Source organism: Hirundo rustica, chromosome 28, assembly GCF_015227805.2.
Source record: "Hirundo rustica isolate bHirRus1 chromosome 28, bHirRus1.pri.v3, whole genome shotgun sequence".
Taxonomy (NCBI): domain Eukaryota; kingdom Metazoa; phylum Chordata; class Aves; order Passeriformes; family Hirundinidae; genus Hirundo; species Hirundo rustica.
In genome coordinates, this window is record NC_053477.1 from 3,097,407 (window position 1) to 3,118,084 (window position 20,678).

Sequence of the window (20,678 nt, forward strand, 5' to 3'; positions counted from 1 at the left end):
TTTGGAACACCAAATATCCCATGGAGAGCTTTGGATCACCAAATATCCCATGGAGAGCTTTGGATCACCAAACATCCCATGGAGAGCTTTGGAACACCAAACATCCCATGGAGAGCTTTGGAACACCAAAGAATCCTGTGGAGAGCTTTGGAACACCAAACATCCCGTGGAGAGCTTTGGATCACCAAACATCCCGTGGAGAGCTTTGGATCACCAAACCATGCCATGGAGAGTTTTCAATCACCAGACAATCCCATGGAAAGCTTTGGATCTCCAGCCCTCACAGCACCAGCCCAGCTCAGCCCAGCCCAGCCCAGCCCAGCCCAGCCCAGCCCAGCCACCACTGCAGTTGTGATGACAATAATAATTCCAAATAATTCCTCCCTCAATCCTCTAAAAGCCGCTTCTCGGGATTTTTAGAATCCAGCGCCTCTCACGACCGCACCAGACGAGTGGAAGGCGCTGTTAAAAACGCAGAGGGAGCCCAGCAGCCCCCCTGGAAGCGCCAAATGCAGCAGATCGCGCCGGGAGCGTTTGGTGAGCGCGTGGAGCCCCAACAGCGCGAGGAGCTGCGGGTGCTGAGATCTCTGCCGGGCTCCTTTCCGCACCCCGCAGCTCCTCGGAACTCCCTGAGCAGCTCCCGGGGCTGGGCGCTGGCAGAGCTGGGGGATTTGCTGGGGAGAGTTTCCCACCCTTCCCAAGCTCGTTTTTTTTTTTTGTCCTCACATGGAGGGCCAGACAAATCCTGTGTCTGGGGGTGACATCAGCTGCAGTTGTCATTAAGCGGGGAGGGGTGAGGAGGCAGCAGAGCCCTCACTGCAGCAGAGACTGCAGCAAGTGCCTGGGCACACCCAGTTAAAGATGCAGCACGTCCCTCTGCTGCCCTTCAGCTCTGCTCCATCCCCTTGCTGCAATGCTGGCACCAAACCCAGAGCTTAACTCTTTTCAGGGCAAACTACCTCAAAAAAAGATTTTAAAAAAAAGATATTTAAAGGCAGAAAAATGCAGGGTTTGAGCCAGAAGCTTCAGGTAGGAGCGATCTGTGTTGGCTGTAACTGCCCCTTGCCTCCAAACAAAGTTTCAGCAGGTATTTATGTGCGTGTGGGAAGGGAAAGGATGATTTTTGGGGTTTTTTTTTTTCATTTGTTGTTTTCCTCTCCTTGCTGCAGGCAGCAGGGTTTGAAATGCCTGCCTGGGAATCCGAGTTCCTGGATTCCTCCTCACTGCAAAGCTCCGCTACCAGGCGGGAATGACTCTGCAGTTTTCCCAAACTGGATTATCTGGTAAACTGAGGCACGGGCTCCACACTAATTCTCTCACAGGCTCTGATTTTGGTGAAAAATTAGCTCTTTGTAAACCCGGCTCTGCTTCAGAAAAAGACTTTTGGCCAGGGGGATGAAGCAGAAGTGGAACTTCGCCGAAGTTAATCAGAGAAACATCTCCTGCGGGAATGTCTTTGACTTCTAATTTCACAAGTGACCTGAATTCCTTTCCAGGATAAGAATCTGTGTCAGATCGCCAAATAAATCCATCTATTCCACATGGATATTCCACTCGGATTGCTGCTTTTCCTTGGATAAAATCCCAGTGCCGGGATCTGAGGGAACCTGGACAGGATGTTCTGCACTCCCCTACTCCTGATCCCTCACTGCCGCTCAAGAGAGCTGCCACAGCCCGTAAATTAGAGCAGCCCCCGAGGCCAGGAGCGGTTTGAATCTGGGAAGAGCCAGAGCAGCATTTTCCTCCCTCTCCCCGTGAAGGGCAGCCCAGATTTCGGCGATGCTGAGCGAGCTCTGGGGTTTATTGATGCCTCTGCAGCAGGGCCAGGAGGATGCACTGCAGAGCCAGCCCCAGCGCCCTGCCAGCCCAGGAAAAACAGGGAAAAAAACAGGGAAAATGCAGGGCAGGGTGAGGGAAGGGTGGAACATCCCCAGTGAGAGAGGGAAGGAGCCAAAAATCGTTTGGGGAAGAGGCAGGAGCGACCCTGAGGCCTCCAGCACGAGGCAGGCTCAGGAGGCTGGTGCAGCAAGCTTGGCTCTCCTGTGTTCACAGCAACTCCTGGAGCTCCAGGGATGCCTTCAGGTTTAATTTCGTGTATTTCAGGTTCTGCGCTGCCCAGGGTGCAGCTCTGAGCTCACACTCGGGGTCACTCAGCTCTCTGCACACAGCAGCGACACAAAACAAATCCTGCTCCTGCTGCACACCAAGGACAACTTTCAGCCCCAAAGCACAAACAGCGGTGGCTGGAGGGAGGAACGAGAGGGATGGGAGCTCACAGCCTGGAGCTGGGATGGGACAATGAAACCCCAATGTGCAAATGGACCAAAACTTATAAAAATGTGAGACCTCGTGACCAAGGGTCCATTTTGTGTCCATTTTGTGCCCATTTTGGTTCCACCTTGGGTGCAGCCCTGGACAGGCTCTTGTCCTGCCCAAGGTTCACCCTAAAGCCCTTTCAATAAATCTCTGCTTTATTCGCCAGCTCTCTCCAGTCTCTGTTCCAGCTCAGCTCTCCCAAGGCATCACCAGCAGCAGAAATAAAAACCCATCAGGGGGGTTTGGTTGGGATTTTTGGCTCCAGGGCCGAGCCCAGCTCTCACTGCTGAGCCAGGTTGGGGTGACAAGGGGGCACAGGGACTGCTAGGGCTGCTGCAGGAACATCCCAGTCAGGCCAGAGGAACCCTGGAAACGTTCCCAGATAATTCCATCCTGAGACTCCACGTGCAGAGATCCCCTGGACCCAGGAGAGCAGGACCTGGAAGGACCTGGAAGGACCAGGAAGGACCTGGAGCTGCTGGAGAGAGCACAGAGGAGCCTCCAGGATGGTCAGAGGGTGTAAGAGTCTGTCTGAAGTTCCCCTCATTTGCCTCCGGATCGTCATAAGGACCCCGAGGACCCCACTGCAGTTCTGGCCTGCTCCAGGTGGATGCTTCCCAATCGCCTGCGGGTGCATTTTCCTGTGTCACCACGCCACGGTACACGGGCTTTGAGCAGTGTAATGGCAGTTCTGTACCTGAAGATTGCACCTGCCCCACGCTCCCTGCTTCACGACAACAGCCTGTGAATTTCCCCACCTCTTGGCCAAGGGAACTTTCTGGGGTAACTTTGGTGGTCCCCCACAGAAAATCCTTCATCTGCTTCGCAACCACCGTGACAGACAGAGATCAAAGCCCCCTTCCAAGGACTGAGATTGAGACCCCTGTATGAAGTCCCTCTCAAGGACTGAGACATGAGACCCCTGCAACCCTAATTCAGGGATGGGGGCTGACTTAACTGAAGCGAGATGTTTGCCTGGAGGCGCGATCGTTGGACCAAGAAGACAATGGCTCTCGCTTACTGCTGAGAACATGGACTACCTGTTCCCCCTCGGTGGCTTCAATAGATTTACCTGTTCCCCCCGTGATGGAGGACTATAATAAAAACCCTGAGTTCACCAGAGATTTTGAGAGACTCTCCCTGACGTGACGGGCGGACCCATCGACTGGACCACGAGGACTCCATCTCCACGTTTGGTAGCTATATCCCCCCTTTCCTCTATCTCTATCTCTCTCTCTCACTCTTAATCCCTCTATCGCATTTGCTATGGTCAATCAATAAAGGCTGCATTTGTTTTAATGCTGAAATCCCCTCTGTGTCGTGTTTTGCACTCTGAGATCAGTAAACGAACCATCACGACCCCAGCGTGTGCGAGCGGATCGCGACAGAGGGATGGAGCAGCTCTGCTGGGAGAGCTGGCATTGTCCAGCCAGGAGAGGAGAAGCTTTGGCGTGGCCTCGCTGTGGCCTCCCAGGACCTGAAGGAGAAAGACAAAACAAAAAATTCCCAAAGAAACCTCACGGCATGATGTAATTTGATTTAAGACGGGCGTGGATGAGGTCAGGATGCTGAGGTGGCTGCAACAGGAAGGGCGGAGCGCACAGGGCAAGGACAAAGAGTGCGGAAAAGCGAATTTGCACGGCATAAAATAAATAATCGTTGCTGGGAGTCGTTTGGAGAGGAATAAACGGCATTTAAAGAAGGGTGGGAGGTAAAAAAAGCAGGAAGAGGAGGAAGAGCAGGGCAAGCAGGCAGCAGAGCGGAGCGGTTTGGTGCAGTGGCACGCGGGGTACACGAGGTCGCTTTGTTTGCCGTTATCTGTGTCATGTTCTGCTGTCTCCAGATCTCCAGACAGCTCGGGCACCGTCGCTGTGCAGCTGTGCAGAGCCAGGCTGGGCAGAAAATGGGATCAGATAAGAGAAAAAAGGCAAAATCCGTCCTGAATGTCCCCTTACACAACACCCTGTGGGTAAAATAGAAGGGAAAATAAGCGGGATTTGGCGGCAAAAAATTTAAATTGTACAGGAGGGTTCTTAAAAAGCAAGAAATTCCTGGCTGGGAGGGTGGGGAGGGGCTGGGATGGAATTCCCAGAGGAGCTGTGGCTGCCCCTGGATCCCTGGCAGTGCCCAAGGCCAGGCTGGGATAATCTGGGACAGCGGGAGGTGATTCCCTGCCATGGCAGGGGTGGCTCTGATGGGATTTAAATCCCTTCCCACCCAACCCATTCCACGATTCTTCATTTTACCAATAAAATTTATAGCTTTGCGGTGTTCCTGTGGTCCAGGGTCTGATATTCCCTTCTTTTAATCCCAGGATCAATAAAAAGTCAGGCTGGAATTCCACGTTCACCGGGATGGGGTGGCTCCAAGCGGGCGTGGGTGAGAAGAGGAATTAGCAGCAGCCTGGGAGGGAAGAGCCAAGAAATAAAGATTCAGACTTTATTTTAATAACAGACTCAGGATTCTCCCCCTGCCACCGTTCTCCATTTCAAAATTTGCCAGAAATCCGAGGGAGGGATCTGGAGGAGGCATCAGCTGTGGAGCAGGGCGAGGGCACTGGGGTTTGGAGCAAAAAGGATCCCTGAGCTGAAACCAGGTGGTGAATAAACAGATATTGAGGGTATTTTAGTGTCAGTGGAGCCCAGCCGGGGCTGGTACTGGTTTAAAAGCACTTGGAACCAATCCCCCAAAAGTTTCTCTTCATTTCTGCCCCTTCCAGAGGAGATGGGGGTGCACAGGGGCGTCCCCATCCCACAGAAAACTCCTGCTGGCTTGGGAAACCAGGAGCAAAAATATTCCCCTGGGCTGGGTGGAATTGTGACAGGCTCAGGCACCTTTGAGTCCCGAATTAAAGGTGGGTCCCTATAAAAGTCCAGAGAATTCAAGAAAAGAGTCCAAATTTCTATTTTCCTATGGAATTACGTGGAATTTCCTTTATTGCTACCTGTGATTTAAGGAGGGGCAGGAATTAATGGATAACTGGGAACAACCTCCAGGTTCAAACCTCTCTTCCTCTCTGCTTCGTGTCACTTCGGGCAAAATTTCCCTTCTTCCCTTGCCTCATAAATTCTCCATTTCTCGGGGGAAAATCTCCCCCAACACTTCCACAAACCTGGATGTTTCATCCTCAGCTTTTTTAATATCATCTTCCCACCGGGATGAGCCTGCAGGACGTTACTGATGTGCCAAAATGTCCTCGTGAAAATGGGAATGAGTGACACACGAGAGGCCGATCGACCTAAAAAAACACAAAAAAAAAAAAACCCAACTTTTTGTGCATCAAATGGAAGGAAATAAATCCTTTTAATCTTTGTGAGTTGGTTGGTTTTTTGTGAATACAGGGGGTTGCACTGGCTGGCTGATCGGGCATCTATTTATGATTCCTTTAGCTTCATCTTTGGAAATACAAAATGTGTAAGTGCACAGGTAATTTGATTTAAAAAAAAAAAATAGCACATAACTTTTGTTAAAAACTGACAGCAATTGGGAAAATTCAGGTACAACAGGCAAAATATTTTAGATGATTGGCATAATTAATGATTGTTAACGACGGCATACATGAAGTTGGATGATTATTAATTAGTAAAATGCTGTGTACTGTTATTTTAGAGCCTGTAAATAGTTGACAAATATTATTTTAGTGAGGATTTGGACTTTTTTTTTTTTTGGATAAGATGCTTAGGTTCACTCCTACTAGCTGGGAAAAGATTCCTTGATTTGCTCAGCTGCACTTCCTCAGCACTGCGCGGTGCCCCCAGGAAATCAAGTAAATAATGGGAGTTAATTGCTCATCCCTCACTGTGCGCGCTGATATCGATCAATGAAGGGCTGGAGCAGCTTTTCCCGAGGTGAAATTCCTTTTGCTTTGTGCAAAGAGCAATGAGGACAAAACCTCCCGACAAAAAAATTCCTCTTTGTGCCAGAATAGGGCGCAAAAAGGGCACAAAAAGGGCGCAAAAAGGGGACAAAAAGGGCGCAAAAAGGGCGCAAAAAGGGCTTTAAACAGAGCAGAATGGAGCAGGGTGGGGTTCAGGGTGGCTCATTTTCAACCCCATTTCCTACAGGAGCAGCTGCCCTGGTGATGTGAGTGATCTGCGGGCTTTTAAACCTGCATTGATCAGCCGCAGGGCCTGCTCTGATTGATTGATTGATTGATTGATTGATTGATCGATTGCAGCTGCACACTCCACCAACGGATCAAAAAAAAAAAAAATAAAAATGGGCAGGGGAGCAGCAGCGATGATCCGAGCCGCACAGCACTGGGGTGAAAGGGGATTTTGAGTGGGACTCCAAAGGTCTGGGCTGCAGGCGATTATCCTCTTCTGTACATTATTTATCCTCCGGAGGCACAACGGGGCTTTGTTCTGAGGCAGGGGAGCGTCATGGGAGCTGCACAACAGCTCTCAAAAGCAAAGCAAGGTCAGGGGACTGGAGAGGCCTGAAATATTCTCATTTATTGTGGTAAATTTATTCTGATAAAAAAGCATTTTGGAGGAAAATGTACCGTCAAATAGGTGGAATATGGACATACTGGTTTTATATATATATATATGAGCTATCTAAAAAAAAATCCTCAATAAATCTGGATTTTATTCCCAGTTTTTGGGAGGCAAGGATTAGTTAGAGGAGCCTCAGAACCCCTTGATTTGTTTTGCTTCCTGGGCTGGAAAGCGGCTCTGCAGGTAAATTTAAAAAAAAAAATAAATTAAAAATCTGAATCATCTAAAAAAATCTCAATAAATTAAAAGAAAAAAAATCAATAAAAATGTTCAGATCTCAATAAAAGTCTGGATTTTCCTCCCAGTTTTTGGGAGGTAAGGATTAATTGATGTTTTGCTCTCTGGCCAGGAAGGGACCGTGCGTGGGAGGAGAACTGGAGCCAGGACCGCTGATGGATATTTTTTTTTCCCCCAGGTGTGGAGCTGTCACTGCAGTTCCTCCCTCCCTGAGGAGCCACAGGATCCTGGGCAGGGCTGGGATGCTCTGCCCCTCTCGAGGACAGCCCCAAAACCCTGCCCTAAAAACGCTCCCCGATATCCCGACAGGGTCCTTCGGAGCCGTGGCACAGTTCCTGCTGCCTGCGAAGGTCAGGGTGAGCCCGGCAGCGTCGCTGAGACGCGCAGAGCAGTCACATGGAGAGAGAGGATTTCCAGCGCAGAGGTTCCTCCGTCCGGCTCAAGGCTGAGTTCAGGCAGAGAGAGAGCCTCTTTGTTTATTTCTTACTTTTTATACATTTCTGGATCTGGCTGAAGATTGGCTTCTTGGGTCTTCCACCCCTCAGCCTCAGTGGCCAGACCAATTGTCAGTTACAATTGTTTTCAGGTTAGAAATACGCAAACAAAGGACAGAGAATGAAAAACAAAGGATTTGTTTATGTTACATCTGTGGGGAAAAGGTAGAAAACTGCTCCTAATATTGTACAGTAGCTAAAGATCTGACTCCATTTTATGAAAATTCAAAAGGCTTTTAAAAAACTCAGAAAAACCAGGGTGACACAGCAGGATCCTCCTGCTGCTGGGGCTGAAATCAGGAGCATCCATCACACCTCACCTCTGCCCCTCACCCAGCTCCCAGCCCTGTAGAAATAAGCCTCTTGCTGCTGAGGACTCCAGGACGGTGTGGATGAATGCAGACGAGAGATCTCTGAAGTTGGGTTTTAGAAGAAGGTGTTTATTGTATAGGATGGGAGGCCTTGCTCAGAGCCGCCAGGCGCAGCTGAAGCATGGCCTTGGAAGGTGGGGGTAGTGAGAGATAAGGAAATTCCAAGAGCAAGATGCAAGAGGTAAACGAAGAGATAAGAGGAGAGAAGAGACAGAAGAGACAGAAGAAGAGACAGAGAACAGAAGAAGAGAAGAAGAGAGAGGCCCACTCTCGCAGCCCCCTGATAAGGGGTCTCGAGGTGGGCTGTTACAGGGTTGTGCCAATGGGGTTACAGATACTTGATACTTCAGGGGGGTGTTACAAGTGTGGGATGAATCATACATTGGGGGTTGTTTTCGCAGGCATCCAGCAGCTAGGACATCTCAAACATCAAAACTTACTTTCAATTCTATCTCAGTTACAGGTTTCACATTCTCAGAATCTAAGCAATCATATTTATAGGGCTTTCTGGCTTCATCCTTCCCAACACAGCCCCAGGAATAATGGATGTGCTGAGCCTTTCATCCTCCTCCTTCTGCCCAGCCACAAATAGGGGATGTGTCTTTATTCGGAATTCATCTCCTCCCGAGGCTGAGGTCAGCAAATGGCCTTTGCTAATGGTCCCTCCATCCCCCCGTTCCTCATGGGCAGATAATTTAATAGAGCTGATGTCTACATCCTCCAATAAATTGAATTAAAAGCGTCGCAGCAGCTGAGCGTTTATGGAATCTCCAGGCTCCTCGGCGGTAATTTATTGTTTTATTCCTGGGTGCTCCAGGCAGGTGCACACGAAGTGGGGCAGTGGATGAGACCACCCCTGCCTTGCACCCCAGAAACAGCCGGGTGGGAATTGCAGGGCTGGAGAGAAGGGATTTCCTAATCCCAAGCCCCCACTGAAGCTCTGAGCTCCAACGTTGGCCCTCCACCACCGCATCCAGCCCCTCAGCCGAGCACGGATTTAAAAGAGGGAGCAGTGGCTGCGCCAGCAGATTCCAAGGAAAAAAAGGAAAAGGTTTTTCCTGCACTTCTCCAGCAGCTCATGAAAATCCGGAGTTTTCAGAGCTCAGGGACAAATTTTCAAGGTCGATCCTTGTAGAAAATTCTGGAAGTTGTGCTCCCAAAGGAGTCAGGGGTTGGGCTGGGTGGGATTTAGAGCCATGGGTGGTGGGTGAGGTTTGGATTTGTGGCTGCTAAATTGAAATAAAAGCCAAAACAAGAGAGTTACAAATGCCAGGAGCAGGGACAGGGATTTTTCATGTGTGGCCGTGGTGCCCTGCTGCTCCCGTGGATTTTTCCTTTCTGGAGGGAGATTTCAGGCCAGGAATTGTTGACGAGGCAGATTTATGGTGGGACTGCCCACAACCGGCCTTGGCTGGTCCTGAAATTGAGGACAAACTGGATCTGTCAAATGTTTAAATGTTTCTTTTTTCATCTATTTCATCATTTTAAGCACGGCACAATTATTTACCGTGTGATCATCATGGAAAAAAAAACCCCAAAACCATAAAAACTAAAGGTGTTACATACAGAATTTACTAAACACTACATGGGGTTAAACACTACAGAGAGAAGATAAAAAGGGCAACATATAAATTTCAGTTCATTGTACGAAGCTACAAGTGCTCTGGATAAAAATGTGCATTACCATTTAATTAAAAACGTTGTCATAGGGAAAGAAGAGAGCTGTGCAAAAATGCTCACCATTACTGCATTCCAAAATAAAATATGAGAAAGTAAATGAGATTATAAAGCAAAAGTTAGGGTGGGGTGCTTTTTTTTTCTTTCTTTCTTTCTTTTTTTTTTTTTTATTCTTTTTTTTTCCCTTTAATATTATATATAAAAAATCTGAACAAATGAAAGTCGGATTTAAAAACAGAGCTGGAGGCAATGAACGATCCAAAGAAGCCCAAGCTGGTTTGGGGTTGAAGGGAACTTAAATCCCCCCTGATTCCAGCCCCTGCCTTCCCCTGGAGCAGGCTGCTCCACCCAGCCTGGCCTCCGTGCATCTTCCCCCTTCCCTTTTCCCCAAAGCTGCACATTGGACAATTTCTGAGAGTTTTACTGAGCTCTTCCACAGGAATCCCGGAGGAAAAAGAGGTTAAAGGAGCAGCTCGTACAGCAGGCAGTGCAAAGCAGCGGCAGAAAGCTTTTTATTGCTGCCAATTCCTGCAAGAAATGAAAAAAATAATTCAGGTTTTGCCCAGCCCCTCTTCCAAGAAGTGCCAGTGCTGGAGAATCGCTGCTGACTCATTCAGTGCCCGGGAGGGCTCCTTTGGAGGAGAAAATTGCTGCAGCATTCTCTGTGTGCATCAAAGATTATTGCTGCTCTCCCGAGGAACGGGGGGATCCATTACCGGAGGAGAAAGGGCTCAGCAGCACCTCATGGCAGCCGCAGATCTTGATTTTAAAGCGATAATTCCTTTTGATTGGGGCTGGGAGAGGCAGGGGAGGAACCGAGAGAAGAAAGAGAAACAGAAGTCAGGTTGTGGGAGAAGCATGAGCTGTCTCCATCATTGTCACTGCGGGAGTGACTCAGCATCCTCCTCCTCATCCTCCTCCTCCTCCTCCTCCTCAGCATCCTCCTCCTCCTCCTCCTCCTCAGCATCCTCCTCCTCCTCCTCCTCCTCAGCATCCTCCTCCTCCTCCTCAGCATCCTCCTCCTGCGGCAAAACGGGGCCGGGGCACCGCTGGTGGAACCCTGGAGGCAGCTGCTCCATTTTTCCTCCCCAAAATCTCCCTGCCAAAACCTGCGCCCTCCAAAGCCACCCCTGTCACCCCGGGGACACTCAGAGCCCCTTCCCAGGGTCTGGGACAGCAGCAGCAGAGCCGGGATGTTCCCAGCTCCCTCTGGAATCCAAGGAGATCACCACCACCCTCCCTGGGTCCCGCTCCCACTCTGCCATTTCACCTCCCACTCATGGAGAGCAGCTGATCCCTCCTGCCCTGCGCCCCTCCAAATCCTCAGGGAATTATGATTGGTTTAATAATTGTCACGGGAGAAAAAAAACCCAAAAAATAAAAAATGGGACAAAGAGAGAGCCCGACACCTGAGGCTGCTCTCCTGCAGCAGCAACACGGGGAGGTGCAGGTGGCACAAACTCCTGGGTTTGCTTGGCCAGGGGTGGGAGGGCAGGTGAGGAATGTGATCCCACAGCTGGGAACGCGATCCCTCAGTGGGGAACTCGATCCCACTATTGAGAACTCGACCCCAGACTGGGGAACTCGGCTTTTCCCAGTCCTGCTGCAGTTCCTGCAGCCTGGGCGTGGTGCAGCACTCGGTGCCCGCAGGCTCAGTGCTCGGGAAAGGTGTCAGGAGCGAGGCAGAAGAGCCCCAGGAATGAACAAAACCCACTCTTGATTTTCCATCTGTTCCCATCCTACCTCCCTGTTCCTTATTTAACACCTCCCTCCCAACTGTGGTTGATTTGGGGTGTAAATGGACTTTTTTTTTCCCCCTCTCATCCAATTTTGCCTGGCCCCTTCTCTCATTAAAATAAAACCCAAACCACCGTCCCTGGGACAGACCTCTTCTGCTCCCATGGACATCCCCAACCCTCTTGCTGCAGCATTTTTGGCTCGTCGGGGCGGATTTTATGTGCTGTAAAACACAAACTGCCGCTCTCAGGGTGAGGCCTGGAGGCGCTGAAAGCCCGTTTAACCCTCGGGAAGTTTGGGGCGCGGCAGGAATTGCTGATGGAAAAGGGAAAGGAGCTCTTTGCAGCCCTTCCCTGGCTGGCAGCAGCTCTGCTGCTGGCCAAAGGCAGCCTGGATCACCGGAGCTCCTCCTTTCTGCGGGACTCTCCTCCTCTCTCCCTTCCCTTTCGAGCTGGTGCAGCGTTGAACTTTTGCCAGAGCTGGACCTGCAGAAGCAGCAGCAGCTTTGCAGAGGGAGGAGGGAGCTGGCAGGTGGAGTAAACGCTCTCCCTGGGCTCACACAACCCCTTCTCCCCCTTCCTCAGGACATCCACAAATCCCTGGGTCCCACCACCGCCTTTGGAAAAAGCAGAGGGCAATGCCAAGGGCTCCTGCAAGAGAGCTTCCCTCCTTTTCTGCTGGGAAAAGGCCAAATCCCTCTTTTCCACGTGCTGTTCCTCCCTAAGGATGCAGAGATGCTCTTGCCCTGGGGCTGCACCTGCCTCTGGCGTTCTCCTGCTCCTGCAGAAGGAATTTCTGCTCTCCCTCTGCCCTCCCTCAGCCCCCAAATCGCTGCCTGGGGGAGAATTCCCAGAAGGCGGCGCTGGAGGAGCCCCAAATTCCCGAAGTTTTCCGCCAGGGAGCTGCAAATCCAGGATCAACCCTTGCTGCATCCTTTTCCTTCCCCTCCCGCAGCGTCTCCCGGCTCTGTTCAGGCTGCTCCAGGCGCCACAAAACTCCCCAAGGGGTGATTTGGGTCAGAGGAGAGGGATGGCAACTCCAGATTTGGACGCTCCTGCCCAGCCCAGATGAAACCTACAGGGGTTTTTTTATTATTTTTATTTGTTTTTTCCCTCCTCTGAGCTCAGAACAGCCTCCTGGTTTATTCACCCGCTGGATTTCTGTCAGGAATAACTCCTCCCTTCCCCTTGGCTCACCCCCAGCTCTTCCACGCACACACACCTGGAGGAAACAGCCCCAAAACTCACCTGCACCCGCCCGTGCCTGGGTGCTGGAGTTCAGGGCATTTTTTTGGTTGTTTTGGAGGGTTAGGGATTTGGGCAGGGGGGTTTGGGACTCTAGTCTAGAGCTTGGAGAGACACTGGCTTTGATTTTAGTTTATGGGGAAAAACTTCTTACACTGAGAGAAGGTTTACAGGCTACAAGAATGTGAGAAATAGCAGTTTAGCTTATTATAGAATGAGAAAATAGTAGTTTTAAGGTTTTAGCATTGAAGCGAATGGGGACAAGATGGAAAATCTGGGGCGTTGTCTTTTTCTTTTTAATTTTTTTTCTTTTTCTTACCCTATTGTTGCATCGACGTGGCATAAAGTAGTTAGCGAGGATTGGGTTAAAGTAAAGATGACCTTTTTACCTGGGCTTCTGCTCCCTCCTGTCTTCAGGAGCCGCCAAAACACCTCCTCCTCCCGCAGCCAAACCTGCAGGCTCGGAGCATCCCCCCAGCTTTGTGGTGTTAAACCAAATTGTCGGAAAGCAACGGGAGACAAGCCACATCCGATGATGATCAACAAGTCTCAGCTTTATTTAGATTAATAGCAAATATATAGTGTCAATAATTAGTTTATACATATTACAAAACCATAGCTCATGATTGGCTTATGATATTTTGACGCATGTTCTTCCTGTAATCAGCCTTGCGGTTACAATTTTCTTAATCTGGCATTTTCAGTTCCTTAGCCTAGCATTTTTCAGCATTTTTGTACTAACAACACCCTTGTTGTTGTATCATTCTAGTGCTCAAGGACATTATATCCTTGTTAATCAGGGTTAATCCACACTAATGTTCAGGTGTTCCCAAAATTAAAGGTGATTTTTGGTGGCGGGAGCAGCCCAGGTTGTGCTGGGGTTAGCGGGAAGCAGCGCTGCCACACTCCCAAATCCATAAATCCAGCATCACGGCCTCGCAGAGATGTCTCTGGAGAACGGGAAAATTTCCACTTTTCTCTCTTCATCTGCACGTTCAAAAGAGAAAGGGAGACGGAAAACAATTATTAAAAATATATAATATTAAATATATTATATAATTAATAATTATATTATTAATTCTAATTATAATTAATATATTATTAATATATATTTATATTATATAATATTAAATAAATTATAGAATTTATTATAATTATATATGTAATATGTAATATGTAATATGTAATATATAATATGTAATATATAATATAGTATATAGTATATAGTATATAGTATATAGTATATAGTATATAGTATATAGTATATACTATATACTATATACTATATACTATATACTATATACTATATACTATATAGTATATATAATATATTATATATAATATAATATATTATATATAATTATTATAATTATATAAATATTCTATAATATTAAAAATAAAGAAAATATAAATAAATAAATATTAAATATTAAATAAATAAAAATAAAAATTAAATATTAATAAATAAATAAAATATAAATAAATAAATATAAAATATTAAACAAATAAATAAATTGAAAACAAATCAACCCCCACAAAGTATTCACGAATTTGCTTCCCATGATGTGCAACGGGCGTAAAAAGCAAAGCATCTTTTCCTGAAATCTAAAAATTTGGCTTGAAATCCTAAAAAAAAGCGATTTAGAAATCTTTTTCCCAGCGTTTCAAGACTGCAGCCTGGACAGAATGTTCCCTGAAACTTTCTAAAGCCCTTTTCCCCTCAGGATGCCAAAGCTCTGTCCTGAGTGCCCATGAAGTGCCATCCCCGTGGTTTATCCTTACTGCCACACGCTGTAGAGCCACGTCAGCCGTGCACAGATTCTGAGAGAGCCTGCAGTGGGATTCGGGAAAGAAAAGCTGGGAAGGGGAAACGTTTCACCAAAAACCTGAAATCCCAAAGCTGCTGCTTTCCGGAGCGACCGTGAAGGTGTGTGAGGAGTGACGGACTCGCCCCTTCAGTCTGGTTACAACCATTTTTGGGGTGTCTGTGGGCTGAAATCTGCTTTTCTCAGGATATGAGAGGCCTCCTCAGCCTCTGAACACCAAGGAAACATTTCCCAAAACCCGGCAGGATTTTCCTCTAAAGGAAGAAGCAGCTCATGACCCAGCCCTTCTGAGGTGTCACAGAGAGATGCAAACCTCTCCTTCTCAAGAGCACAAAGAGCTTCAGGTGCTTCATCCTCTACCAAATGAAGTATTTGTCAAAAATAAAAATAAAAATAAAAATAAAAATAATTTAAAAAGCACAGAGAAAAAATACACAAATATATTCCCCTCAAAAAAAAAAAAAAATTGCAAAAATTAAAACCAGCAACTCCTTATCTTCACTTATCAGTAGTGCCACTAAAACCCCTGATTCTCCCAGTAACCTCTGCTGGGAGAGCCTCTCCTCCAGGCTGGGTAATTTATCATTTAATCTCTGCCTCAGAGTGGTGCAAAGCCCTTCTCCCTCCAGGAGGAGAAGTGCCAGGGATGAAATAGCTGAAATGGAGATGAATATTTGCAGACCTCTGCAAACCTTTCAATTAAGCGATGACATTAAAATAAACCCCGAGTGGTGGAGGCGGTTCCTCTCCCATCCCCCAGAAAGCCTGGACTCCCGTCCCTGAGGACACCAGCAGCCTGCAGGGAGGGCTGGGCTGGGAGCTGAGCTGCTTTGGCTGCAGAATTCAGGGATTTTTATTCCCAGACTGCAGAGCTGAGCACATTCAGCTGCCTTGAGCCGCCTCACTGCAGCAGAGCTCTCCCAGCTTTATTTCTCCCCGGAATCTGTGGTTTACGGGCAGCAGACCCGTGCCAGGCTGGGAAATAGAAGGGATTTTTTTACATCTTCCCAAGAAATGCTTTTCACCCGTGGGTGTGGGAAGATGATTCGCTCACTCCGGGGTGGCCTCGTGAAAACCCCGCGTGGGTTTTATTGCTGCAGAGGGAGCGGGGGGGAAAAAAAATATCCCAAAGATTGAAATAACTGAATTATAGGGAAACTATTCCTCAGCTGCTCATCCCTTTTCTGGGACCAAAGGGAATACATCCTGGAATTCTCTGCTTCAGCTCCCTGCAGATAAAACCACAACCCTAAAATCTCTCGGCTTTTTAATTGCCCGTGCAGCCCACATACAAATGCTCTTTTGGACCTGGGTTTTAACTTTCTTTTCATTCACACTGGAAAATCTGGGGAAGGAAACGGAGCCTCTGGCTGCATTTCGAGCCTTCATGTGCTCTCAGCTGAGTTGTAAATGCAGTTTTCTCTCTTCGCCCTGTCACCAACAGGACTTACTTCAGCTGGCACAGCAAAAAATGGGAAAACAGGGAAATATTCCACTGCCTCCCTCTGGATATTGCTGCTGCTGTGAGGATCCAGCTCCCAAAACATGGGGGATATTAAATTTAACTCCTGTTGAGCCAGCTGCACTCTTTCAAGCACGTTCCTTCAGCACCCAGCCCTGAACCGACGCCACAAAACCAGAATTATTGCTAGAGACCACTTAAATCTTTGCAGCAGAGATGCAAAAGTTCAAATTCTCTCAGCAGAGATCATCAGGTGGCCTTACGTGGGGGACTCCAGTGAGACCTAAAGCCAAGCCCAGCTTAAACCCAGCTCCTGGGGCTGTTGGGTCCAAGCCTTGCTCCTCACAGGGGCAGAAACCCGATTAAAACAATGAGATTATGCAAATGAATAAATTATCTCCATCCAAATGGGCTGGGAGGGGTTTTTTTCCCAGGAGTTTTATTTGCCTGGAGAAGCTGCTCCATCCCTGGGGAGCGCCCACGGCCAGGCTGGAGTGCCCATGGCAGGAGGTGGAGAAAGATGTTTCTTAAGGTCATTTGCAGCCAAAACACTCCAGTATTTGGCCCCAAACGCTCTCAGTTGATGTTTAATTGCTGGAACCAAGCTGAGAACGTCCATTTAATTGATTCTGGGAGATAAGAACCAACCCCGGGATCTGCCATCAGATGTCGCGTCCTAGTTCGGAGGCCTGATCCAACAAGTAAACAAAGCTAATTAATGAATGTTCTAATTAAGAGCTCCCTGATAGAGCTCAGATGAAAGAATTGGCTGCCTGCTCCCTCCAGCTCCTGTAATCAAGAGGCAGAACAAACTCAAAGTGAGCAAATTGCTGCCAGTGTGTGCAGAAATTGCTGTAAATAATAATAAAATAATGAAAGCTGCCCGAGCACTTGCTGTATCTGGCACCAACAAAGCAAATAGTGGTTCAAAGGCAAGAAATTAAACACTTATTTGCATTTCTTCTGAGTCTCCCAGAGGCTGCAGTTCAGTCCTTGCAGACAAAATCCTGCTTTGGTTTGGAAATTCCTCTGAGTGTTGCCTCGTGTTAAAAGGACTGCTTGGAACATGGGAAGAGGAATTCCTAAAACACAGGATTTTGTTCCAATTCATCAAAATAGATCAGAGGATTTTCATTTTGCCTGTTTTAATTCAACTCATCCAGACACTTTGATGTAATTTTAGATGAATACATAAGACCTGACATCAGAGCTATTGAATGTTTTTAGCAGTGGGAGTCCCTGATTCCCCACTCCCTCAGAGCTGGGCTTTTCTGGGGTAGAAATAATATTTTTAAAAAAAGGAAAACCCATGTTTTTGCTCTTTTTTTTTTTTTTTTTTAAACTCGGGACTGCTTGATTTCTGTGTAAATCCCAGCTAAGCAGGCACAGCTCCTTCTGTGCTTCTGCAATAAAAGCAGCAGCAGACAAAGAAGGCTCCACCCGAAATGCAGTTTCTGATGGGAAATTCTTTGATTAAAAAAGGGAAAAAAGGGTCAAACCCCATCAGAGCTCAGTGGGTGCACTCAGGTAATTCCTTGGTGCTCAGTGAGGCCCCAGCACAGGGTTCAGTCTGAGCTGTTCCTCGAGGAAATGCCCGTTGCAGGTCGGGATGTGTTATTTACGGATGCAGCAGAGGGAAGGGAATGAACAGGAACGTTTTGCCGTGGAGTTGCTGCTTTTCCTCGGGCAGCAGTGGGATTTGGACTCAGGGAATGGTTTGGGTTGGGAGGGACCTCAAAATTCATCCAGTGCCACCGCTGCCATGGGCAGGGACAGCTCCCACTGTCCCAGGGTGCTCCAGCCTGGCCTTGGGCACTGCCAGGGGTGGGGCACAGCTGCCTCTTCATTTCTGCATCATCCCTCCGAGTAATTTGCATTATTGAGGTCACCCGGGGAACGTTTTCAAGAGGTGAGCCTGGGTTTGGGATTCTCTGCCTGAAGCGCTGGGGACACTCACACCCAGTTAAACTGGAAAAGGGAGCAGCTTCAGCTCCATCAGCGGCCAAGGGGGACGATGCTGAGCTGCTGCAGATGAGACAAACGGCCCAGGCCACTCCATCCTGGCTGGAACCAGCCCTGCTTGATCCCTTTCCTCTGCTCACAATATTGATTTTTCTGACAGTAACACACCCAGGGGCTTGATGATCCTCTGCATTATGGCAGAAGGCAACAAAAGGGGACACAAAGGGAATGACGGAATCTGCCTGGAAATACGGGTTAGGGGAGCAGGATGCCTTCAGGAGTGGCTTTCTTTTCCTTGGGGTTCCAAAGCTCCGTCCTCGCCCTGAGTCCCACGGAGGTTCCTCGCTGCAGGGCTCTCTGCAGACACCCGTCCTCCTCCCCATCCTCCTGGCACGCAGCAAAGGGTTTTCCACTCAAAAAGGGAAAAAGTGAGAAGGAATATTAACAGTACGAGGCTTGTTTTGCTGGGATCTGAAGCGCAGTGGTTTTTACAAGCTGAGGTACATTCTTTTATTAATACATGGCATAATAAATGGTAGCATTAATAATTAAATCCTCTGCTCAGGTTGCTGTAGGGAAGATCAGCATAAAATCCATTGGCATGAAACGAGGTATTTCGGTTTGCAGGAGCTGAGCACCCCAGAAGATATCAGCTCCCTGGATCCCTGACCAACCTGCTGGGAATCCTCCTCTCTACAGTGCCTCTACTCCTCATTTCTCCCCCTTTCAAGCCCAATCTCTGCTAAAAATAAAAGTTTAGCACAGAAAAACTCTACCTGTGCTGCTCTGCTTTGCATATTCTGAATAATGAACGGCTGCTCTGGCATGCATGAATGCAGCCACGACTGGAATTTAAAAAACAAACGGTGAATAAAAACCGAGGCAGAAACCGGGCTTGCGGTGCCGGCTGCTGAGAGCAGCTGCACTGATCTTCAGGAGCACTCTGCACGTTTGCAGAATAAAGAATCCCAGCAGCTCTGCTGGGATATTAGGGACACCTAAGCCTTTGTGAGCTCTTGGTGCAGTTCATTCCATCCAGAACGAGCTCAGACGAGCAGGGATCGCAGCTTTGTGCCTCTGAGAGGCCGTTGCCCTTCACAGCTCAACGATCCTCGTATTTAAATACCCGGGAACCTTTGGAGAAGCTGTCACACAACAGGTGATGTCCTGCGTGAGGTCACTGGGAAATAGTGGGGAATACATTAAATCCACCTTTTCTGAAAAGCTGTCATCAAACAAACATTTATTTGTGCCAGAAATACCCAATTACCGCTGCAATTACTGACAAGCACATTAATCCACACACGTTACTAAGTCCTTCCCCTTTCTTTGGGAAGCACCTCAGCATTTTTGTGGTACCTGTCTAATAAATGTCCCCCAGTCCGTACTGACGTTTATTCCTTCCTTGGGAAAACGTTGAAGAGTCTGTTTTGTGATATGTTTGCCCTTCTGACTCCAAGAGGGGAATTCTCATTGTCCTTTTGAGCCTCCCATGCAGTCTGTGCTCAACACATCTCAAATTTACCTCTGATAAATCCCTACTATATAAATATTACTTTGTTATAATCAGCCAGTGGTAATAACCTGGCCCAGAGGTGGCTGCAATGCAGCTCTCCAATTTAATCTCTGTATTAGCCCAATTAGACAAGGATAAATTTCCTGTCCCCGTGATCCGTGTCTCGGGCAGACTTGGCTCCAGGGAATCTCAAGGAACCAGGGCTGAGAACCACCCTGTGTCTGCTGCTGCTTTCGTGTAATGAAAGGACAAATAAACGCTGCCAGGCTTCCCCTGAAGTGCCCAAGGACAGGTTGGACGGGGCTTGGAGCAGCCTGGGACAGTGGGAGGTGTCCCTGCCCGTGGCAGGGGTGGCACTGGATGGGATTTAAGGTGCCTCCCAACCCAAACCATTCCGGGATTCCATGATCCTGTAATTACCTGGTTATTAGGGACCACTTGTAACAAAGGACATAGGCTCCGAGAGCACTCACACCTTGTGAGAAATGCAAACTGAAGGCAAAAAAAAAAATTATATACACTATTTACACATGTCTGTGGGTTCTGAAGTGCAGTCAGGGCTGGGTGTCCCCCAACCTCACCCAGGGAACCTCAGCCACAGCCCGGGTCTTGCAGCACAACCCCAAAGCTTCTGCCAGGGCAGCTGTGGAGAGGCAGAGCGGGGGTGTTAAACACAGCCTGGGCGGGTTGGGGGGCTGCAGACAGACCCGAGGGGAGCTGGATCTGAAAGGGGCAGAGCTGGGCACGCAGGGGGACCGAGAGATGCCCCAGGAGGGCCGAGGCTGCTCCCAGGGAGGGCCGAGATGATGAGGTGGGGCTGAGCCGGGCGCGTTCCAGAGCGGACAGTCACAGCCCCCCGAGCCCGCGGGTATGTCCGGAGCTGTCCAGACATCCCTCACTGCTGGGATACCCGGAGCTGTCCAGACATCCCTCACTGCTGGGATACCCGGAGCTGTCCAGACATCCCTCACTGCTGTGATACCCGGAGCTGTCCAGACATCCCTCACTGCTGTGACACCCGGAGCTCTCCAGTCATCCTTTCACTGCTGGGATGCCCGGAGCTCTCCAGACATCCTTTCACTGCTGCGATGTCCAGAGCTCTCCAGACATCCTTTCACTGCTGTGATGCCCGGAGCTCTCCAGTCATCCTTTCACTGCTGTGATGCCCGGAGCTCTCCAGTCATCCTTTCACTGCTGTGATACCCGGAGCTCTCCAGACATCCTTTCACTGCTGTGATGCCCGGAGCTCTCCAGTCATCCTTTCACTGCTGTGATGCCCGGAGCTCTCCAGGCATCCCCGCTGGGAGGTCCCGCGCAGCTCAGGGCGCCACAGCAGT